At 40.7% G+C, this 24,982-nt stretch overlaps 1 protein-coding gene across 11 annotated transcripts in view; it reads left to right on the forward strand.

The window, feature by feature from the left end:
- Positions 1-7,870: 7,870 nt before the first annotated feature.
- The window catches only part of TNRC6B (trinucleotide repeat containing adaptor 6B), a 132,764-nt gene continuing 115,652 nt past the window's right edge, over positions 7,871-24,982 (forward strand). For 4 of the 11 annotated variants that reach the window (XM_021552718.4, XM_085570392.1, XM_085570393.1 and 1 more), the window contains exons 1-2: positions 8,499-8,760; positions 21,624-21,696. The gene's annotated coding sequence lies outside the window, so the exon portion shown is untranslated. Of the gene's footprint in view, positions 8,761-21,623; positions 21,697-24,982 lie in introns of all 11 variants that reach the window. The other 7 variants (XM_021552720.4, XM_085570390.1, XM_021552727.4 and 4 more) reach the window with 5 other exon arrangements.

Raw genomic sequence — 24,982 nt, forward strand, 5'->3', positions numbered from 1 at the left:
CTTTCCCTTGGCTGATAGTCCCCTTGTACTGAGCACTTGCACTACAGAAATAGAAAACAGCAAATCTAAACAAAGCGTGATTGGCTATAGCTGCCTTGCTAAGTGCGCAACACATCTGCAGAAGGATCAATTGCTCTGATTTAGCATGGCCATTAGTGACATTTTGACACTGAAAGGAAGAAAATGTATCTGTTTTGTGTCCTGAGGTATAACAGCAATAATCATAGACATTAGAAATGGGAAAGGTCACTAGGTCATCTAGTCTATTGCCTCAGTACAATGCAAGGGAATTCACCAATATAACTTTTCTAGGACTTGGTAAATTATGCTACCACTTGTTTGATGTTCTCCTTCAAAGTCTAACAAATCTCATAGGAAGGAAGTTAAAAAATAACTTTTTGGAGAGCTACAGTAGGCAGGTGTTCTGATGGGCATTGCGCTGAAATAATGACATGTCTCCTAGTTTATCAAAGCACCTGCCATTGCCCTTTTAAAATGAGGACACTGTAATATATTCACTTCCTTTGTTCTGTATTTATGACTGGAGCATTTCAACAAATCAAAGTTTTCTGGAAGGAAAAGTTGGGACTATCTCTACTGATTTCTCACCAATTTCTACACCACTTTTAAAGATGTTGATTCAGCCACAGAGCTAAAGTTATGCTTCTGCAAAGCCATATTAATTTCCCTGCACCCAATGGGGTTACTCTAGATTTAAACTGGAGTTACTGACAACCCAGTATGACCAACAGCTTCCTCTTTGCATCCAAGGAGACAGACTCACAAGAACAAAGAGAGAGACAGACAAGCACAGGCGCCAGCTACAGATGCTGCACCCTGCAGCCAAAATGAGGGTGTTGTTCCAGGCAGGTTCCATCTTGTTTCAGAATCTTCCACATAAGTAGTGCTTGGTATAAGTAATTGGGAATTCACCCATGAACAGCAATATTGTTAACATGAGGACACCCTTGGAAATGCTGTAGGGTGTTTGCATTGGATATTGCTGCAAAAGCAATTGCTGCAAGAGAAAGTCTTCTGGAGGAGTTGGACTTCCTCAATAAACAGTCTCCCTGTCTTCTTGAACACCTCTCTGTTCTGGAATATCTTGGAAAGGAAACTTAAATACGTATTTACCTTGCTCTTTGAGCATTAGCACTGCCCTGTGGAAGCAGGACTATGGGTTGCAACAAATATCAGGCCTGGATTAGGTTGTATAAGATCCTTGGTGACAATAAGCATTCCAGCAGCAGAAATTAAGTGTGGTCTAAGCAGAGGAAGAACACAGACTAGAACTGAGCTGCTGAGGGCCCTTGAGAGGGAACACACTTTCTTTTTAGCAAGGTCTTTGAATCCTGAACTGCAACAATAAAAGAACATTTCCTCTCTTTCAGGAAAAAAAAAAAAAACAACAAAACTAGCCTCAATATAATGTTGACTTTCCACTGCCAATCCAAAAGTCTCCTTAGGGCAGGACTAGGAGAAAAACCCTGGATTTATCTGAAGTGAGGAAGAGAGAACCTGGTGTTTTTAGAAGGGCCATTTGTGCTTGATGAAATCCACTGAATTTTGATCACCTTTCCTTCCTCATTCAAAAAGAAAACAGGACAGTAGACCAAATACTGTTGCAGCTCCTGAGCAAATGCATCTTTTTTCTCCAGTGGTGCCTGCACACAGTTTATCAGTGTGTCCAAAAATATCATCTCCCAGTAGCAGGAGTTCCAGTAATTGTTCCCAGGTGTGGTCCTGAGGTCTTTGCCCACACATCCCCACCTTGAACTCCCAGGAACTGATCCCGTGGCAGCCATGGGGAAGCTGCTGGCAGATTTCCCTTGAGGAGGTGACACAGAAAGCCATACTCACAAACCTGCATTGACTTTGCTACTAACTGCTGCAGAAGCAGAGCTGGGAGTGAGTGAGTCATGGGGTTTGCAAGTAATCAGCTTTGAGGAGTAAAGAAAAAAGAGCTTGGCTCACCCAGTGTGGCTGCTCTTTGTTCCCAAGCTGCTGGAGGCAAAATCATGGGAACAGCTCCTGCCACCTTCCTCAGGATTCACACCACCTCACACAGAGTGACCCTGGGCCATTTTGCTTCACAGCTCTTCCTCCTGGCACTCACACTCTGCTGCTGTCATCATCTCCCTTCTGCCTCCCCATACAGTTCTTTCTGCAGGGTCTTGGCCAGGGTCACCCTGCAGCTGATGGGGAAAGGAGAAAAGTTCAGCTCCTGAGCGCTCTGTGTGAGGACAGAACACGCTCTTCTGCACGCGATCCTGGTCCACGATCCAAGTAACCTCCCAAAGAGCTTCCTGCTCCCTGCCACATAAGACCCCCACATTTTTTCCCACCATCACCTTCATTCTGTAACCACATTTTTCTACCAATCTCAGTTTTATTATGTCTTCCAGCAGGTTTTTTTCCTCTGTCTCACTGATGATGCTTCCTTCCAGAATTATTCTCATTTTTTGTCCTCAGGTCTTGCCACCCTGCACCCTGGCCCCTTTTTAAGTGTCAGTAAGCTGTCCAGTTAAAACTCAGATATGCATGGAGTTTCTGGTGAGTTTTTTGTTGTTTTGGTTTTTATAGAAATCTAACTGGATGCTTCCCCATGAAACACCAGTTTTGGGAACTTTGGGAAGGAAGCCAAGGAGGGGGGAATAATATAACCACATTCTAAGGTGTATGACAGTACAAATAGTTATGCTGTATCTTTGAATTCCTAATCAAAACTGATAGTAACTTTTGTGGTTTGGACGGGTTTTTTTGCTTGTTTGTTTTTGGGGTTTTTTGGTTGTAGTTAGTTTGGTTTTTGTTTTTTTTTTGCCTGGGCTGCCTGGAGGAGGCACAATTTTCCACATATTAGATAAGGAAACTTTACTTTTTCTGCATAGTCCATTGCCCCACCCCACAGTAACTTTTCAGTCTGTCCCCTGCTCTGCAGGTGCCATCCTTTTTTCCTCATCTGCTTTTCTGGTAGAGCATTATTCCTGCTCACTGTCTGTGTCCAGCTCAGCAGACCAAAGAAAGGCAGCTGCTTTGCCATTGGTATTGCTTTCAGTGCTGCTGACAAGTGCAGACAGCACCGTGCTTTTCTACTAGGGATAGTTTCACTCCCAGACTAAGGAGAAATGGCAGCCATTCTGCTTTCTTTGATCTCATTAATAATAAAGTACAATGGGAATCCTTTTGAATATGAGGAAAAAGCTTGAGTTAAAAAATTAAACAGCATACTCAATTAATTTAGAACCACAGCAAAGCCTTGGAAAGCTGCCATCTTAAATCACTACACAGATACAACTCCCAGAAAATGATAATATAAGAAAGAAAAAATAATCCTGTGGTCTTGCTGTCCTAATAAGAGTTTGCTATAGAAGGACAGGTGGGAGCTTTCCCCAGCATCAGTATTGATCATACCTGTGTGATATTTACCTTTTGCAAGAGCAAGAGCATATATATATCTCCTGTAGCATAGGGAAGGAACTAGCAGGAATGTGCCTAACCCTCTTTTCTCTTCAAGATCTGATTTTTCTGTTGGGATGGAGCTGGGTGACATGGGTACATAAATGATGTTATAATTACTTTCACCTACCTATACTTTAGTTTCCATTTAGATTCAGCTAAAGGGGACTCAAAGTTTTGCACAGGCTGCTACTAATGTTGAGTATCATAGCTCAACCAAGCTGGTGGAATGGGAACATTAAAAGTTAATTAAAATCTTGTCTGAAGAGCTGCACTACTTCTAGCCTTAGCATAACTGCAAGCTGATAACTCCTATACACATGCTCGTTCGCTTTCAGGACTGAAAATAGTGAAAAGAGGCAAAAAGAGACTGTTTTAAAGATTACAATATTTTTCAAAACATTTTCCTAATTGTCTGTTTTTTTCATTAAAAAACCTCCACATGTTAGCATTATTTAGCTGAAAATAGCTGTATTTAAAATAGCTTCAAATAATGTTAACAAAGCATTGTTTTAATTTTGCCTCCAGGAAAAACAAAACAAAGTTGTATCATGAATTATTCTCTATTTAAAATCTCTGCCATCATATTAACAATTTTTCCCCTTTAGCTGTGGGCTGACAAAATTCTTTCTCCCTTTTCCTTCCAACAATATAATGTGAGCATGACAGCAAAACAAATTGAAACTTCTGCTAAGCATTTTGCCCAAGACATGCATAAACTGCTCTTGTTTCTACTGCAGCTGCATGTCTTTCCTGGGTATGACACATGAAAATAGGTAATGTCAAAATAAGCCTACTATATTAAGAACAGTTAGAGATGTGGAGGTGTCTGACTGGGACTTAAAGCTCAGGTCCTGAGCACTTACAGTTATTAAAGATATTTTTACAGTTTTTTGTAAAGCAGGAATGTTAGCACTAATCACATGACTAACATACAAATTTGAAAATTACATCTGACATCTCCCTAATTTCCTTTTGCTATTTAACTTAATTCTAGTATTCATTACTTTCTTTTTACTTAAATTGCTCTTTTGTGTTTCTTCTTTGCTGTTATGGGTGGCTTAGAAATGAAAAATAATTGCGTTGAAATCTGCTCTTCTCTATTTTAAACACAAATTCCTTTTTTCTATCCTGATTTTTACAGCTCCCAGGCATATGAAGTATTCCTTCCTCTCTCTTCCTTGTTCCCTAAAAAGTTCCATGAAGGATGCATAAGAATGGCTGAGAAAACTTCTCAGCACTCAATTGAAGGGAATAGGAAATGCTGAATTCTTAGCAGGTATCTCTACTGAAAGTAATTATTAGGCTAAATATTTTTAAAATAAGGATAATAGGTATTTAAACAGGATTATAATATTTGTAAATATTTATGTTTTATTCCCCTCATATATTGATGCCATATGCCTGCTGAAACTTCCCTGAAGTCTTCTCAGAAAAGGATGGATTAAAAAGCAGCTTCCAGGGGAAAGATGTAAGTAAGAAAATAATCAGCCTGTGTTTATATAAAACAAGAGAACATAAATTCTTTTATTACTTTTTCTATGAATCGTCTTTTTAAAAATATTCTTTTGATGATCTTTTTGATCTTCTTTTTCAGTGCTGCCTGCATTTTAGACATAGATGAAGTACAGGATTATATCACATATTAAATGTTATATTTCACATGAAAACACCTAAACACAGGACATCATAAAGAGCATCAGCACACACTTTACTATGGCTTTCCAAAAAATAAATTTTCTTTTAATCACCATGCAGGTTAGTTGGTTGCTTACTGTGTCCACAAGACAGCTGCTGCTTAGGGAAGTCAAAGCAGAAAAAAACGCAGGGTTAGCAAAGACCTTTTCTAAAAATACCAGTAGTTTTTAGTGACTGACTATCCAGAGTTCATTCGGGTACATTGATTTAAAAACCTATCAAGCCTATAAAAAATCATGTCATGGAACTTTTGGAAATAATAAACCAGTGTCAAAAACTCTGATTACTAATTCCAAATATCAGTGCTGTTTCTAAGTTCTTGTCCTCTCTCTTTCTTGCATCCAGAACTGTTTTAAGCTGGCAGCACTCTTTGTTTGTTTAGGTAAGTACCTTAATGTAGGCTTTTTCTAGACTGTCTCCCTGTCAGACGCAGTATTTATAATAAACTTAATTTTAAAAAGAAGAGGTGATATATTTTCATAACCTAAGAGTCAAAAGGCTGTGGGAAGTGATCCCAACTCTGAAGTCTGTCTGTCTCTTTGGCTACAGTCTGTGTGAGGTTTGATACTTGGGATGTCTGCAGGCAGAGTCCCAGCCTGTGTCTGCAGGAGTAAAAGGGAACGCTCATACTGCAGTGAGATCACTCCTCAAAGCTATAATGGTTTTTCTCATCACTTCTCCATCAGAAAGGAAAGACTTTCACCCCAAAGAAATCCAACCTTTCCCAGCACCTGGAAAGGCATCACGGTGGTAGTGTAATACTGACACCGAGTGGATGAAAAAATGTACTGCCACTGTCCAACTTTGTCCCATTTTTGGAGAGGCTCCGCAGTGGGGAGGTATGAAAAAAACAGGAAGAACTATTTTGTTCCTAAGCATCTGGACTTCATGAGAACCAGAACCTGTCTGGGAGCTGTGATTCCTTCCAAATCCACAGGTGAACCTGAGTGGGAACTCCTGAGTCATTCATTATAACTTCACAGAAACCAACAAAATCTGCTTGCTTTCTACTGTTCCAATTTGTTTGTAGTGTGAAACTACAGGGACAATGGAGAGTGGTATCTTTTGCTCCTCCAAAATTAAAGTATCAAGTTCCCTAGGCTTACGCAAAATAAATCATATTCCTTTACATGTTTTTACCAAAACCCTAAGCAAAACATGGGAAGGGACACTCACAAAAGAACACCAATAAAGGGAAAGAGAATTTAAAGAGGGAAATTATTTTATTGGTTTTTTACGTATGGCAAAGACTAGGTCAGCATCTTGGTCAGATCTTTCTCTCCCAAAACATGTACTCTTGGTGTATTAGTGATTTCTGCTTACAACTTGGGGAAAAAAAAATACAGACAGTTCTCAAACATTGAATAAACAATGAGGAAGAGAGGCAAAGTGCATCCAACAGTTATATTATTAATTCATATTGATTTATATAGAGCCTTTTGTATTCCTTACAGCACCACAGTAACAAGTATGCACATAGCCAGTATGAAATCTTAATCATATTAAGGTGGCTCTTTTCCCACCAATCAATGTAAAAAATCAATTACCATTACTGAATGGAGAAGCCATCGAAATATTCATTGTTCTTTACTGACTTGTGTAGCCTGAGTTTGCAGGGATCTTGTCTGCTGTCTCTGCCACCAGCCCACATGGCTTTCCTGTGCTGGCAGCTGTCCCTCCTGCTGGTGACTAACCTGTGAAGGGCTCTGTGGCTCTTCCAAGACAAGAGAACGTTTTCACCAAACACCCACAGACCTGTTTACTAAGGTGACAGGAACATCATATCCCTAGAGTTCTGTGTTCAGCTGCTCTGCTGATCAGGTTGTAACAGGATTCTCTCAAGGAGATCAAATGGAAACATTGCACTGGCTTGCAGCCTCGGCCAAAGTCAGGAAGTGACACTCATCAATGGAATGACAGCCCTCAAATTTACTGGAGATTAAGGAGAATGAGATTGAGCATAGAAATTAGGTACAAGGAGAACCTCTTGCTCCGTTTATCACTCCACAGGCTTCTGTTGTCCATGTGCTCCTCCCAGTGATTTCTCAACGCTCCTGTGGCCCTGCTCTTCCACTCTGCTAATCCTTTGTGCCATGCAGGTCCTGCTTATGTACCTCCCATTGTGTCCTTCCCATTCTGCGATCCAGCAGCGCTGGCCCACACGTGCTCTGCAGCCCAGGGCTGAGGCTGCTCATCCCGGCTTTCACTCCACCTCCCGGGGAAGCGTCCCGGGCCCGCTCCTGCCTCAGCCTCGCACCGACCGCCCCACACACACCCCGCAGTTTCTGACTCTGTCCACCCCACGAATAATGGAGACCAGCGCGCGTTTGTAACGATTACATTTAGTAATGACGCCGTGATCACCCTAAATGCCTTTTCCACAAGCGCTCCCGGTCGCGGGCCCCCGTCACGTGCGCGGCTGCTCGGGCCACGTGGGATGCGGCAGGCACGCGCCGTCACCCCGCCCACCGTGCTCCTTCCACGGAGATTGGCAGTGGAAGCAACCAATCATAGGCAGGCTCTGCATTCCCCCACCCCCAGCCCACGGTTGCTGTGTCATCCGGCGGGTGACATGGGGGGGTGGTCATCGGTTGGCTGCGCAGGCGTCGGCTAACGGCCAATGCATGACGCGAGCTGCATGACTGACACCCATCCTGCCCAATAGCTGTCGCGCGGGGGCGGGACGAAGCGGAGATGTCGCTGGGGGCGGCGGGCAGTGTGGCGTTGGTGCCGTGTCGCGGCGCCGCTGAGCAGCTGCAGCCGCAGCCATACGCGCTATCGCCTGTGGCCGTCACGGCGCCCCGCACATGAGTGCACAAACTGACGAAACCTCGCCTCGGCTGAGGAGGGTTCCAGCGACAGCCGCGGAGCGCGGCTCGGTGGGCGGGTCTTCGAGCCGTTACGGTGTAACGGGCACATTACTTCTCTGCTGGAGTCGGAGCGTGCGAGCCACAACCCAATCCGTAGGGCGGAAGGGCGGGACAAGTAGAAGCGGGCGAGCGAGTGCCCCATTTAAGGGGCAAATCTCGCAGCTAACTGGCAGAGGAAGAAGGGGCGGGAGCCAGTGAGAGATGTGAAGGGGGGCAACGCTAACCGCTGACAGCCAGCAAATGCAGCCAATCAGTGAGCGTGTAGTGACGCGAGAACCCAATCAAAAGGGCCCGGGGGCGTTGCTCCTCTGTGATTGATGTGCGTCCTGGCTAATGGACGGAGAGATTCCCGAGACTCTTCCCAATGGGCAGCGTGAAGGGGCGGAAAGGGGAGCGGAAGGAGAAGACGAGCGGGTAGAACGACCAATCAGCGTGGGGGTCGGCGGGGCGCCGTCCAATGGGCGGTGCGAGGGGCGGTTCGGGGGCGTGTCCCGGTGTGTTTGGGTTCGTGCTCCTCGGGGGAGGGAGAGACGGCGGCGAGGAAAGTTTGGTTTTGGTTTTTTTTTTTTTCCCCCCCGGTGGTGTTTTTTCGGCGGCGCCGGCGGAGCGGGGGGGGGTACGCTTTTCGCAGCTTCTTCGCCTTTTGCTTCCTGGGGTTCGTGTTTCCCGGGCGGGTGGAGCCGCCCCCGGCACTGAGAAGAACGGGGGCTCAGCGCACCGCGGCGGCGCCTCGGCGGTGAGTACGGGACGGGCCCCCCACCTCTTCCTCATCCCAGCTCCCGCCGTGGGACTCCCTGCGAGCCCTTCCCGCCCTGCGGACCCTCGCGCCGCCGCTGAGGGGCCTCTGGCGCCGGGCCGCGGTGCCGCGGGGCGGGGGAGGGACGGGGGGGCCGGGCCGGCGGGAGGGGCCCCGAGCGGCGGCGGCTCAAGGGCGCTGCCCCGGCGGCGGCGGAGCGGCCGCTGCTCCCGCCCCGAGCCCGCCGAGCGCCTGTCCCGGGGCGCAGCCGGGCGAGCGCTGCCCCCTCCTCGCCTCACGTGCGGCCGCTGTTCGCCGCGGCTCGCCCCGGTGTCCCCCACCGCCCCCTCCTGCTCCACACTGGGCCCCGGGGAAGAGCCGCCCTCCCGCCGGATCGCCCAGGCCGGGCAGGACGGAAACACTCCGAGGAGCCCTTGTGTGGATGGGGAATAAAAGTGCTTTAGTGTGGGGACAGAGCCGAGGTTGCGTTGGTACCGCTGCAAACCGCGCTGGATGAGTGGAACGTGATGCTGACTAAAATGTGTGTGTGTCTGTGTGCGTGTATGTGTGATGGTGGGTGGGAAGAGTGACCGTGTTCAGAGGTGTGTCCTTGAGGGGGAAAAAGTTTCCCCAGCTGTTTGTAGCAAAATGAGGGAATGTTTGTTTCTGGAGACGCTTCGCTGCCTGTGGATAAGCGCTGCTTGCAGCGTGGTATCTTGCAAGCTCAGATCCGCTTTATGAAAGTGTATGTAGGAGGGATCTACTACAGCATACAGCTGAGGCTTGTTGAATAAACCGAAGACTCCACAAAGTGTTTTCCTAGCTAAAGTAGAGATGCTTACTAATGTAAACAGTACTTGTTTTTCCATGGTAACGTTTCACTAACTTCATGAACATTTATTAAAATACCTCTTTGTAAAGTTAACTTTTTTTTTTTGTTTTTACAATCCATTAATTACTATTTTTAAATCATGATTTGCTGTAGTTCAGTTTACAACCGCTGCAAAAGGTACGACGTTGTCGTTGACGTCAACAAACGTTGTCACGTTTACAACCTCTACAAAAAATGTGACTTTTTGTGCAAAATAGTGGGTCGTTCTTTGGGGGGTTTACAGCTCTGTATTTGAAAGGTCTGTTTCTAGTGTTTTCTAGTAATATCGCTGTCCATATGAGTGGATTTTGGAAATTAGTTCCTGCTACAAATGTTGTAGAGGTGATAACTTAGGTTTATAGGGTTATTAAATATGTGCACAAGTTCAAGCAGCTGTGTAGTTAGCTTGTCCACAGTGAAATTGCTCAGCAATGCCCTCCTCTCCTGTGGTGACTCTCTAAGGGTGCAGATTCCTTGGAATGCGCGCTGTTGAAATGAGAGTGAATGCTCTCATCTGCTGCATTACCCAAGGCCCCGAGCTAAAAGTTCCAGTTTTTCTTCAGAAACCGTGGATAGTGCACGGTCTGCTGGGTCGATGTATCTCGGGGGAGGGGTTTGCAGGAGTGACTTTTCACCTGAGTTTTGCTGAGTTGCAGATGTAACTAGACAATTCCTCAGCGAAGAAATCGCCCTGCAAAAAGTTGGGGCTGGAGATGGGGGAAGGGAGCCCAGAGAGATGTTAGCTGTGTGTTAGATTTTCACCTGTGGGGTTTTGGGGCAGTAAGACACAGGCACATCTATCTTGGTAGAGAGTAGGTGAAGTCATCATTAGACATTTATCTTGTTTAGCTATACTGCATTTGTGCTGATGGGCAAAATGTTTTTGGGATACTTACAGGGAATCACGTAAATCCTGTAATATGGAAGTACTGGTAAAAATGTAATGATAAACCAGTCAGTGTCTTCTTGATTAGGTAGACTTTTGAATTAATTCACTATTCCAGTTTCTGTATACCTGCAAATTTAGCTAGAGATCTACACTTTCATTTAAATAATAAGTTCAAACATTTGAACATAGAAGTCTTGAAAAAGCTTAATCTGCCAGAGTTTGTGTGATTGACTAGTCCAATAAAACATTTAGGTTGAGTGTGTGTCATGGCTTTGCTTGGTGATGCTTATTTCATCGTTAAAACTTGATGTTGGAGGAAGCTTTAGGAGAGAATTTTGTGTAGCTCTGAGGTATTGTATTTTACCTTAGATCTGCCTCCTATAATAGCAAGTAAGAAATTAGAAATTCTTTTTTTTTGCAGAAGTAATGTATAATAAAAATCATACGTAGGTAGAGATGGCTGCATCCTGAACAGTGAGATGAATAGCTGCAGCCAGAATGATGGAAAGAACTGAAGGACCGCTATAAGATAGTAATTTGAAAATATGTTAAAATGGAGTTTGTTCTCTGGGATTTTTGAGTTATTTTTTAATTTATTTTTTCCCCCTCTGGTAAAGCTGGTGTATTTCTGCTCACAGAAAAGATTGGATTTACAATTAAGCAGTATGAACTGGAGATCATAGAATAAGTCTAAGAAGCTTAGTTATTGACTTGAATGAGTTTATTAATAGTCTGCTTAATGGTTTGGTTACTCTGTTTTCCATTTTCTGCAAAACGCTTGGATGCAGTTTGTTCTAGTCACTTATCACTGTTACTGTGTTTATTTTCTTGGACATCTTTATACATAAATATTGTCTGCTTTGTACGGTAATAACAAGTAATAGTAATTTTCCAGTTTCTTTACAATGGCTTTTGTCAGTCATTGCTCATAGTGCTGCTATTAGATTCAAGAAATCTGCAATACTTCTACTTACAGCGTACCTAGCATCTTACAGCTATTCAGCTCTTTATCATTAGTTCTTATTTTTCATGCAGCCTTAACCTGTGTGTAATTTGGGTCAGTAGATGTATTTTTGTGAAGAACTGGTGCTGTTTATTTTCACAGGATAAATTAAACATGTTTAACACATAGATCAAGAAGGGAAGTACCTGATATTAGCACATATGTACCATTGGTTTTCTTTAAAGCTTAAAGTTTTCTGTTACCTCAGTGCTTATAAAATGTATTAGCTCTGGATTTGCTTTTAATGGTCTGTTTCTTGCATTTTCAGAAATTTTAATCATGAAATGTTTCACTATCTTAGGGAAAGAATAGCAAGGGAATGTCAGTCTTCCATTCTAATTGCAAGAACCTAGTACAGAGATGTTGAGCAAACAGTAACATACATTTCTAATAGTTTGACCAGTTGTGGTAGAAAAATACATGTATTCTTGCTAACAGTCTTCCTTAGCTTAGCATTTACTGTCTTTCTCCATTTTCAGATAAAACATGTGATAAGGGTGCTTGTTCTTAACAGCAAACAGTGTGGAATATGGACTGAAGAATTTATGTTAATTTCTTGTGAATCCAAACTTAACTTTTGGCTACTATCTGCTAATAAAAATAGGGGCACTTTTGGGTACTTGGGCCAGCTGTCACTGTCAGACAAGTAGTTGCCTGCTGGTATTTCAGCTTGCGAGGTGACTGGGGTGAGAGTAATCAGGATATTCTGATTGCTGTTCCCTGTCCCTTTCAGCGGATAATAAAACTCTTACATTTTCTTACATTTGTCTTCTGTTCATGACTTCTTTGTGTTGCACTTCTACTCATTATTTTTATTTCTTCAGAGAAGTAAACATGCTTTGCTGCAAGGCGTTGGTGTCACTTATTTTTTTTTCCTTTAGAGCAGTAGGCAGTGAGTACGTTAAATTTGTTTTTTCTCTTTGCCTTCTTATAGCGGTTAGAGGGAGAGGGTGTTTTTGCACTTATTATGGTTTGCATCATGTTGTAGGGGAATGTTCTGAGGTTTTTAAGTTTTCATCAGCCTAAGGGTTGTGGTTGGAGTTTGGATGTTCTCTGTGTTTACCATGTAGTGAGCTATGGAGATGACCTTTTCCAGTTTCAGCTAGTCAGTACGGATTGCGTTTCTGGGCCCTGCCAGCTTTAGTAGTTCTGAAATTGGATATCGTGCATGTATTTCCTGATTTAATGTCTGTGGATCAGAAAAAACTCAATAGTTCCTCTGTGAGAAAATCTGGGAAGCAAGTTAATGTTCTATTGAGACACTGTTTAAATTTTTAAAAATATCTACTTAGAAAAGTAAAATGGACCTGAAAGCAGCTCTTAGTCAGTTTAGCTTTTAAGTCTGTGGAGCAACATCCTGCTTGTCAGGAGAAATGGGAGGTATCATAAGGCAGCACTTGTGCTGCATGCTACAGGATACTAGTCATAATAAATGTGTAGAAAATAACCTGGAAGTTGGTATATTTTGACCATGTTAGACAGAAGATGGGAGGCTGGAAAGCTAATTATCAGAAGAAATTATAAGAAGCAAAGTTGCAAAACAAAGAGTTGATAATTTTAGATAGCCTGACAGGATTAGTCAAAAGGTGCTACAATGATACCATGTTGCTTCTATGAGGGGAAGTTCTCTAATCCCTCTAAATGAGTAATGAAGTAAAAGTAATTTGTGGTTTTACTTGCATTTAATTTCTATACTTTTATCACAGCTCTTGACAGTGTCATAAAAAGTGCCATAAAGAAAAACAACCTGGCAGAATTTTTCAGTAGTGTATTGGGTTTTTCATTAGTAAAGTCTGTTCTCTCACAGGAGAAATTTATGCCCTTTTATTTGGAAGTAGTCTACAAAGAACACAGTTTTTGCAAGTACTGTTGGTTTTCTTCTGGTAAGTTTGAAGACTTTTCAGAATCTAACTTCTGTTTTGCTTGTTAGAAATGCTTCTTCCTGTTCCTCTGATTATCTTGTATCCTAGGGTTGCAGGGGCTTTTTTCCCTACTTGAGTCCCTCTTTATTTTCTTACCACAAACACTGGTTGTACCTGCAGTACTCTTATGTGTTGTTCACGTGGCAAAAGAAGACTTGGTGAGAGAGTTTCACTAGTTCAATTAAATGTAGGATTTTAAATGCAGAAGCTGAATGTTTGGAAAGGTGTTTACTGCCTTTCTTGTTTTAGGGTTGGTCTGCTACGTCTTCACATGGTCAGAGCTAAGGAACTGCTGGGCTGCTCCATGGCAATCTCATTACCAACTTCCCTGGCCCTGTGACCTCTCTGCATTAGTCTCACAACAGTACCACATGAGTGGTAGGAAACCCACCTCTGGGGAATAGAAGGAACTCTGCAGGGATTTGACAGTCTACTGTGGACTAGATCTATTTTGGCCTTAGGGTGATCCACCAATGAAAATGGGAGGAGATCCTCTTGTCTCACTGCTTTTACAGCGAAGAGATACAAATTACTCAGCATTTTGGTGTCAGTGTCCTCTAGTTAAGAACTTCTCTGTCTTTGGAGCAGAAGGGACCCAGGTTGTCCAGCTCTTCTCCTGGACATTTGAGAACCTTTTAGCTCTCTCCTGGGACATTTGGGTTAGAAATAATCTGATATCTCTTTCTGGAGAAGATGGAAGTGCCACAGAGTGCATTTTATTTTCTTATTACAGCTGACAGTGTATTCTGCTTTTCATACAGCAGTACAGTAACTTAGTGATTTAAAAGCTTTTCTTGAAGGTAGATTTTTGTAGAAGATTAAATCACTTATATGCTCACATACTTTACCATTACAGTGAAACACTGTTTCAAACCTCTGAGGTGTCTGTTGCTTGCACACTGTGACTTGAGAAACCATAAGTTAATAGTATCAGAGGGTACAGCTAGCATGAGAAATGATGAGGAACTTGGGTAAAAGCATTAGGATAATATTTTGATTTTAAAAAATTGCCTCTGAGAAAGAGAATGTGTCCCCTCACTCCAGGTTCTTACAAAGATCAAAATATACTTCAGAATGAATTATGATCCATAATTCATCTGAAGCAGCCCAAAATCCCTTTATGAGAGAAGGCCATAATACATATTGTTCTAAATAGTTGCTTTAAAGCATTTTCAGCTACTTTTATGGGGTTTAGTATCTTTCTTTGTGACCATCTCTGGGATTTTTATGTATTGAGATTTTTCCTGGATGTATCAGTGTTATTATAACAGCATTCTTACACTGCTGTAAATATTGCAGTTTAACTCTATGTTGGGAAAGTGTTTATTCTGATAATGATGTTTGGGGCTTTTATTTTGGAGTTTTTGTTTGTTTATTTTTTAAGTTCCACTTGACTGCTTCAAGTAAGGAGCTAAAAAAAGAGTGCTTTGGCACCAACGTGTGTCTATGCAGGATATTTTACTGTTACAGCCATTGTAATTTAAACTTGTATCGTTCCATGTATATTTTGATTCTGGGAAAACTTTGTTTAAGGTTAAATTTTTAGTATTTTTGTTTGTCAAATGGCTGAGATTCTGCATTATCAGGTTTGAGTTGTGTTGTATCAGATGCCTATTCTGGCAAATTAAAAATGCAGATGAGTCTTCTTTTGAAGAGAACAAAAATGAGAGTCAAACCACAGTGCTTATTTGTGACTGTTCATTAAGATTGGTATGATTTTTCATTGACACTGCAAAAAAATCAATACTTAACATTTTCTCACATTTGAAATGGATTCTCACATTTAAAATGGATCTTGTCTTTACTATTCCCTATAATGTTATAGTATTTCCCTGCCCCTAATAATAAATGTCTTTTTGGTGATTTCATACACGCTCAGACTTGTCTTCAAGGCAAGGTGGGATAGTAAAGCTAAAACGGAGTTTTTATTATTAGAGCTATGCTTTTTGCTTGGATAAATGTTTGGGTGCTTCAGGATCTGCTTGTCTACTTTCTGCAGCTGGTATGGTAGCAGCCTGAAGAACAGGTGTAGATTTTAGTTGCTGTTCAATGTTTCTGCTATATTTAATAAACGCTTAGGGGAAGTTGCTTATGTTTCTGATGGCACTCACTTTGCAATAAAATACATCTTCCCCCTTTCAAGTACCATTTAACAGAGGTAGGCTTTTCCACACATTTTTTAAACTCTATAGTTTTTGTAGATTAGCTGTCTATAATTTTCTTTGCTTGGCCTTTTTAATTTTTAGGGTACTCAGAGACACAAACAAAACTGGCTGATAATACTTCCATTTGTTGGAAGTTTACTGTTCTGGTTCTTTCATATTTGAAGTCCGACTTTCTCTTCCCTGTCCCTGGCAATTTATGTATTGTGGAAAATAGATTCATATTGAGAGAAGCTTCCTGTTGATTGAAAACTAAATTAGACAGTGGAGAAAACAGATATAAGTCCTATTGTATCAAATACTTTTTAACATTGTCTAATAAGCAAAGGAAAATGCTCCTGACAGTGTTACATTGTGGTGGCCTGAGGGCAAGAATACAGTGACATAATTAGTCCATTCCCTCTCCAGCCCTAACCCTGTACTTAACCAATGCTGGATAATGTTGCTTTCACCAGTTGAAGGTAACTAGATAAACTGGCACTGCCTTGTGTATGGATACTGTATATCAGCTTATCGCACCCCTGCCACAGCTGGGTACATAAATAAACTGAAAGTAATTTTAGTCTTACGAAGTTTGGACAAAAAATAATTGAGATTCTGTGTTACTGCATTTTCATATTTAATAAAAGATGAACAAAAAATAACATGCAAGTGAAGAACATTGAAAACTAGGAGCAAATTTCAAGAGTTGGGTTTTTAAATGTGGTGTGAGAGCTTGACAGTGAAAATCAGTTGTCATGTAGTTCAAGTAGTGGCCTAAAGGCAGATGTTTTTGGTTGCAATAGTAAACTGGGTTACTTTTCTTTTAAATACCACTTTCAGAGGAAATAAGATGAGAAAGTTGAAGAGCTCTTTTTATGCCAAAAGACCTCAGACGTAGTTGAGCACGTCTGAAGCTCTTCTTGCACCTTGTTCCAAATTCAGTAGTATTAACTAAACATGTTCAGCAAAGATTGCAGTGTTGAGGACTAGCATTGTATCAGTAATAATTTTCATTGTGTTTTTAAATTTATAAATTAGCCATAAAAATGAGTGTGTTGCCTCATTTATTTGAAGAAAAAGCTTTGTTGACTATAAAACAGATTTTTGAAAATTAGTTTCTTGTTCCTTTCTTAGATGCTGAAATAGCTGAAAAGTACAATTCAGACTGATGTCATGCTATAAATATTGATGAAGTTCTATTTGGCAGCTGGTTATGTTCAAAGTTGGTTTGCAATTATAGTTTAGAATTATTTGCTTAACAACTCTGCATTTGTTTCCTTTGACAATAATAGTGCTAAGATCTTGGACTTCTCTGCATGTATAATCATGTTAGTGAAAAGTCAAAATGTCCTTGTATAAGAGAACCTCTCTGTTATTAATCATTAGATGTGAGATAAATATGGAACGATATTTTGGAAAATTTCAGGGTGTAAGCTGAAAGTAAATTTAAAAATCAGAAAAAGCAGATTGTGACATTAGCTTCATTCTCTGTCACACTCCCCTGGCCTTCCTCCTGGCTGTGTCCTGGCTCAGCCTGACCATAATCTTCTGCCCGAGGCTGCATTACAGGATGCAGTGCCGAGACCTAGAGCCTTTCTGGGCAGCAGGGGATGCCTGTCTGCCTTCATGGCTGCTGGAGGACTTAGCACCAGTATTGCCATGCCGGTGTGAATTCCTTAACAACACAGCTCTTACTGTAAAAGCAAACAAAGCAAAAGGATAGTTTAACACAGGAAACTTTGATACTCTTCCAATTACATACAGGAAGATTGGAAGAACTAGATAGTTTGAAAGGCACGGTATCTTCCAATCCTGTCCTGCACGTGAATGATTTTTAGTAATGTTGTCTTTAGCTCTTGTAATTGCTGCTGTCAGGGAATAAGCAGCGCTCCCCCTTTCCCCTGCAAACGGCTGCTTACCACCTTATCAGTTTTAATTTAGTTACTGCTGCTGGGTTTGATAAACATGCTGCTCTATGGGACTTGATGAGTGTTACTGGTGGTTCGAAAGGAAACCTTCGATCTTGAGTTGACTTTAGTGGTATGAATAATCTCACAGGATGATTCTGTTGGGATTATCAGCAGTAAAGGAGTTATTTATAGCTTTCAGGTTTAAAGCTGAGCTGTTGAGAAGCAGGCTTCTCATTCATCACAACGTTTTGCTTAAGATGGAGAAAAATTCTTCATGTTTCTAGTTTAGTATAACATCCTCTCCTTAGAAAACTGGTCCTCTGTATACTGAAGATTTAGTCGCTTTGCAAATGCCCTGAAATAAAAGCTTGGTTGCACTGATGTAGCTCCAGCAGTGTTGAATCCTTGGGAATGCTGGTATACAGGGATTGCTGGCATTTTGAGCATGTTGACTGCGGGCCATTTTTGCCACCGGTGCACCATTAAATGCCATGATAGTTGTGATGCTTAAGATAATGACTGCTTTTGTGCCATTGGGATTCCCGGCACTTTGCAAAAAAAGTCTCTTGAGTGAGTTAAACTTTGATGTGGAGTGTAAAAAGCAGCTGCTATTCTCAACTCACGATGTTTTAATTCCTTGCTGCTCTAGGTACCACCATAACTTTGCTATGTGTAGTGAATGTAATTCGCGCCAATTATAACATGGTATATGTAATATTTAGTATTTTTTTGGGAAACACACGTCTGTATTAGAAGCTGCCCCCACAAAGGTAAAACTCAGTCTACGTTGAAACCTCATTTGCAAGCAAATGTATGTGGCTCGTCCGGAGATGGGCTGTATCTCGAAGCCACACGGGGATCCCCAGGCGCTGATCATCGCGTCAACGACCCGACACTGATACCATGAAAATCCTCCGGGCCGGTGCATGTGAATGCCAGATCCCCGTAACTACATCAGATTAATCAACACCTGACACTAGATTGTTCTACCCCAACGCCAAGAAAAGAAATTTCTTCAACGTTTGGGACTCTGAATGGGAAAAAAAGGACTGATTGCCAAAACCCTGGCCTCGGGTGGAATTTTCCCTATAAAAACCGTCTGTACCAAAAAGGTGGTGTGTGGGTGTAGAGGGACCCTTTGCTGAGGCTGACTACTTTGTGACACACCTAGTGCCGACCCCGGGCTCGGCTCTGATCTTTCCTTGTGTCTGGCAAAACATTTTATTTTTCATTTTAATTTGGCTGGACAAATTTTCATTTATAACAACTCTTACTGTGATGCTGGCTGTCCAGAAGATGCTGTCAGACAGTTAAGATACATGACACCAAACAACCTCAGCTGGGTAGTTTCTATGAACGTTGTGGTGTAGAGTGTTGAAGGTCTTGAAGAGAAAAAGTAGAAATAATTTTGAGGGTGTTTTGTTACATACGTATATTGTATCTACACACATATCTGTGTATATGTACATGTGTGTATATATATGCTTCAGTCACAGTGAAAATACTGGGTGGAACAAAGCACAAAGGACTTTGGAAAACTTAACCACTTGACAGCCTTTTGCTGATTACAGTTGGGATGTTGTCTTGATTACAGTTGAGAAGTGATGTGTAGTGTTATGTAGCGCACAATAGGTTGCTGTAGCAAAGTGAGGACAAATACCTTTTATGTTCACTGTAACCTTTAATGGATTCTTTAGCCTAATCGGTATGAGCGGAAAAGAAGTGGGGTTTGTGCTGCTTTGTACAGTGGAAAGTGGCAAAATGTGTAAAGAAAACATTTTTTTAAATAAGCTTTTCCGTGGACTTCTCCTTTACTGGGAGGAGAAACATTTAGCACATTAAATATTGTTTACGTAAATGGTTTTGCACACTGGGAAGGTGATGATTATGTATTCTGTCCTTATGTTTCAAGACTGACTTTAGACTCAAAGGCAGAGCCAGGATTTTCTAAATTGAGTCTGATTTAGGACTATTTGAGAAGTATACCTTTGCATGTTTCACATGTCTCCGTTAAGGATGAATCAAAAAGGGTGACATTTTTTAATGAGAAAAACCACAAATTCATTAATGATTGGATTTTCTTGAGCAGATCATGTTGTGTAGTTGTCCATTTTTTTTTGTAGATGTCCTCCCTGACATCTTCAGAAGCACTCTGTTTTATGAAATGGTTTGTATTTGAGTTGTTCATGTAAAAAGACTTAAGTGCTGTGAAGTGAGACCTGTGTTTTGTTCAGAGGTTGTCTTTAACTTCTTTTTGGTCCTTCTGTTCTCATGCTACTTTAGAAGAGCCGTACAGAGTAATGTATATGATATCTATTCCAAGTTACAGCTATTTATCTTGTTAAAAGTACTTGTGTCATTGTACATGAACAGCTGAAACATTTACCATATGTTACCAAAAACATCAGTGCAAAGAATTAAATACAGAACAAAATATGAAGTTGTGCAGCCAATGCTAAATTAAGCATAATGGACACCCTTTCTCGTGTCATGTTTTGCTTCAGAACACCACAGTGGTTTTGTGGGATGTGTGACTGCCCTTCCTGAATATTCCTCTGGATTTTTTTCCATGAGAGATTGAGGATTTCTGCCTTTTCCCATTCTTCCCTGCTGCTTTGTTTAAAGTGATATCTTTAGTTCATTTTTCCTTGAAGTACTAATCCTTCCTGGATTTCCTTCCACCTAAGTAATGCAAAGAGATTGTTCTAAACCATGTGAAATAAGGAGGTTGCAAATCCTCTTCTCAAATACCAGTAGTACCAAATTATTTGGTTACAAGTTATGTTTCCATCTTCAGCCTTGAAAAGTGGAGAATTATCATCACAGTGAGACCTGGGTTATCCTGGGTAATTTTTATAGTAAATCATGACTTACGCTGCTGCTGTGCTGTAGATGAAAAACCATTAACTATTTCTGTGTTGTTTTGAAGTTGTGAATGACTTAAAGCCAACTTCTCATATCCTAGTTGAGTATGTGATGTTTTTTGTTTATTTACATCAGCAGCTGATTTTTTTTAAGATGATGTTTTAAGACAGCTTGAGGCCTTTTGAGCAGAGTGTGCTCCTGGTTGCTTTATCAGAATCACCCCACAGCATAAATCAGAACCAAGTTCAAAATTTAAGTTTGCATCTGTAAAGCATTTACTCACTAAGCAAAGGAAAAGGTAAACCACAGTGGCAGGTAAGACTCCCTTTTATCACCAAATGTATTTTCTAGTCAGAAATTGTTTGAATGGAAATCATGCCCAGACAGCTCTTAGTTAATGCTAGAAGACAAAGGAAAAAAATACTCAGTTTATGGCAGTTAGTCCAAGGACAGGAACTCTTTGTTCCTAAATAATGCTGTACATTAAGGACTAGTAGCCAACAAAATGATGCAGTGAATTTAGAAAAGTGTCACTTGCTCATATCCCGTACAATAAACCAGGATAATGGCAACTGAAATAATTTAGATTTTAGTGATGTTAACTTGGATGTATAGTGGTAAGCTGATGGTTCTGGACTTCTTTTAATTCCTGGAAGTAGGTTATGTTTTGCAAAACCAAAACTGAAGTATTTAATACTACCTATGGTTTAGACAGATTATGTATGATTTGAAATGGAAATGACTGTAAGCCATTGCAGTGCTGCTATGTTACTCTTTCAAAATAGGATTAAATACCTGACAATTGGTAGGTATGCGATTCATTTTTACACATAACATTTAATATTTGGGAGTTTTTGTAGGATTACATAATCTCTTCCCTTGTCTGCAAGGAAACATGCTTGTGTGTGTTCTCTCAGTTGTTGTACAAGTTCCTGTACAGTTTCACCCCATGTTTTTCCCAGTTGTGAATACAAATTATGTTTCTAGAGCCTCCTGCTGTTCTGTTGTATCTCATAGTCACTAGGAGATTCTCTCACACATGCTACCAGTGTTTACTGTTTTTCCAGATTTGGATGGGAGGTTGTGGGGAGAATTTTAAGAAAATATTTTCCTGGTGGCAGCCTATTCCTTTAACTTCTGTGCATCTAGGTTTCCTGAGCTTCCGAGGCAGCTGCCCTTTGTTTTTATATTTGTTTTTAATTTACTAATGACCACGGTTGGTTGATGTTTTAATTTTTTTTTTTTTTGTCTCCTTTTAGGGTTTTGTTTTTGCACTGAATGTAGCCAGTACGGATCCTTGTGGGCTTTGACAGCCCTTGGAAACTGTCAAAGGTAAAAATCAACCAAAGCTCATTATTGTGATCTTGAAAGTTGGAGGTGAGAAGAACAATAGCCTGTGCTGTTTCTTAAGATACTGTAGGATGTAGATCTGTATTAATGTGCTTTCTAATGTGTTACTTCCCGTGGGTTTGTGTGTGAAGTTTATGTTGTTGCATGATATGATTTGTTTCTGTAAGCTGAAGTTGATATATATGATGTATCATTTTCTTTAAAAATTAGTTAATTTATGTTGAGATTTTTTAAGTTACTGAAATTGGTAAGTGATTGTTTCCTATAAGCAATAAAGTTATAGTCAAAGGTTTTTTTATCTTCTGAATGCTCCTGCTTTCAGAGCAACTTGCATTTAAAGTGACAAAATACTCTGTTCTTCTGTACATTTTATGCTTCTGTACATTCTTAACAGACTCAATGTAATACAATGCTTTAGCAATTAAATACAATATAGCTGGATTGTGTGTTAAAAATGAGTATTTTGTTTGTACCTTGAGGCTGGTGACAGTGGTGGTGTGTCAATACAATTGTGTCAAATAAGCACAGTCTTATTCAAGACTGGTCAAGTAGTGCCTTGTTCTAACTGCTCTTGTTTCAAGTATGCCATGTATACAAGATCACTGCCTTGGAAGAGCACTTGTGGGCCTGTTTTGCTTTGTGAGAGAGTTTGAGACCTACCTTCAATTTTTGCTTAATGTCTGTAATGGTTACATTTGGTGCAGCCTTACTGTCCTTCAGGGGGTTTCTAGTGGGTCATATCCAATTTAGACTTGGGAATGCACAGGAATCACAATTGGTTGTATATTAATAAGTGCCTCTCTTGCAGCTGCACTCTTTAGAAGCTTGAAGTAGGTTTTTTCTTCATTATCAGATGAAGAACAGATTTTCTCTTTAGTCCATATTTGATTCTTGCTGCCAATCTAAAAAAAAAAAAAAGTGTTGCTGCACAAAAGACCCTTGAATTAGACAGGGTGCTTAGTCCCAGTGATGCCTGTTTGATGAAACCAACTTTAAAACCATTGGAATTCCAGCTCTCTCTTGCTATTGAGGACCATGTATTTTTCCATGCTGGACCTACCTATGTGGAGGGAAAATCAGGCCTAGAAGGAAGTACCTTGTACACTGGTATTGCTTTTCAGGGATTTATAAGTATATGGAAATTTTGTTCAAAATTTTTTTTAGGTTTTGCTTGCAGAGTGTGTTAGAATGCAGTAGTGCAGAGATGGTATCCATAAAGACACTGTATTGTTCTGCTTACACTGAGTGGCTGGTAGCTGCATCCGTCATGCTGATCCCAGTAAACAGAATTAGTACATCTTTGCTGCAGAAAGAGATGGAGCAAAAATAGGACTAAATATCAAACAGAATTCTCCCAAAACCATACTGTTTAATGGCAGGACAGTATTGTAGTAGGCATTAAAGTTGGTAAGAAATCCAGCTGGTTCATATTATCACCTGGGTACTTGACATATCACATTAATCATTGAATATAAGTAAACAAATGCCTTTAGGCTTTTGGCATTTGCCTGATCCTATAGGATGCTAGTACAAATTCTTACTTTTCTTCTATCCTCCATATATAAAATAAATGACCTTCAGGATTCCAGTCAGAAGCTGGTGAGCTGAAGAGGTCATGTCTGTAACATGCAATAATTATGTTACTTCTTCATGTGCTGGCAATAAGAAGTCACCCTCAGTTGTGACTGCTACAAAAGTCTGCCAGAGAGGTAGTGTCCCATGGATTCAGAAATCTTGAAATGTCTCTTTTTGGCAATAAAATAAGTTTGTACTTGCATTGCAGCATTCTTGTGCCAGTGGCTAAGGGAATCAATGATTTATGTAGGCAAAATAACGTAAAAATTATTGAATTGGGCTCATAGTTTATTGCAAGATGTTTGGTCTCCTGAAAGAACCCAGAAGCAAATGCAATAAAGTATAAAAGAAACCCAAACCAAACAACAAAAGGACAGTGTTCAGCAAAATATCCTCTTGCAACACCTTTTGTAGTCTATGGCTTAGGATCTTCCAGCACCACTTAAAAATTTTTGTTGGTGGATTTTCTTTTTCACTTGTGAAGTTTACCAGTAAATTACTGAGCCTTTTAGAACTTCTACCTTTTTACCATCCCATGTGAGTGAGTTCACTGTAAGTATTGTATGACATATGACATATTTTTAAAATGTTAAAGCAAATAAAACATTAATTATGGGATAAATTAAGAGAGAAAATAGAAATTCTAGCAAAAAGAAAATACAATGAAGAAGGAAAACAGTTTATTCTTTCAATTTCTTACTCTAGTCTTTGTGTTCTGGATAGTTCCAGTGCATTTAATCTGTTGCCTGTGGAAGAGCTTGCTTTTCTTTGTTCTTGTAGCCTTTCCATTTTTTTAAATTCCCTAGTTCTACTGACCTTTTCTCCTTTGATGCACTGGTTGGTACATTTTTTTTGTCTTCTTCCAGGAGTAGTGTATAAAAACTGGAATCAAATACTGCCAATTCCTCTGGTAGTGAGGGATCTCAGAAGATAAAACACATCAGTTTTTCAAAGGCTTATGTTTGAGTTCTTCCAGCACTCTGAATGAAAAGTGACTTCCCTTTGCAGTGCTCTTGGTCTGACCTTTCTGGTCTTGTTTTATATGTAAGCTTTTTTAAATGCTTCTGTAGCTCAAGTTCATTCTTGCTTGTTTCTCTGACTTCAAGGCCAGGTAAGTGCCACAGGAATCCTTCTGGCCAAAGCTGTTTTGGCTGTTAGACATCAGACTGTCAGTCTAACAAAAATCTGAGGAGCTTCCCAATGATTTGATTCTGATACTGCAAAATCGTGCTCCAAAACTCCTAGCTCTGGAAGTTTTGGAGTGGGTTTCAGAAAATGAGCATGGCAAAGAAGTACCATGGACAGGGACTACCCAGCCTGGCCTCCTCCACTGTGGGTGCAGAACAAAAAGCTAGAAACATTTGTTATAGGAAGAGAATCTTGGCATAGATGTCATTCTTAGCATTTGATACCTCTGATTTTTGGTTATGCGCTGAAGGCAGAATGTTTAAGTGAGGATTTGGGTAAGAGTTTGATTTTCTCCTCATTCCTTCTTTTCCCGAAAAAGAAAATTACTATGCTCTAAGTCTTTACAACTGTTATGCCTTGCACTAGAGTGTATGATATTACTGAATGTAACAGCTTGTTGGTTGTAAGATTTATTAAGTTGTATGTAACATTTTGTAGCTTCAGGCCTTTAATGTTTGTCAAACGTGTTCTTCACTCCTTGTGTCAGCCATGACAGATGTTGTTT

Source organism: Lonchura striata, chromosome 1A (assembly GCF_050655825.1).
Source record: "Lonchura striata isolate lonStrDom1 chromosome 1A, ASM5065582v1, whole genome shotgun sequence".
In the NCBI taxonomy this organism is placed as follows: Eukaryota; Metazoa; Chordata; class Aves; order Passeriformes; family Estrildidae; genus Lonchura; species Lonchura striata.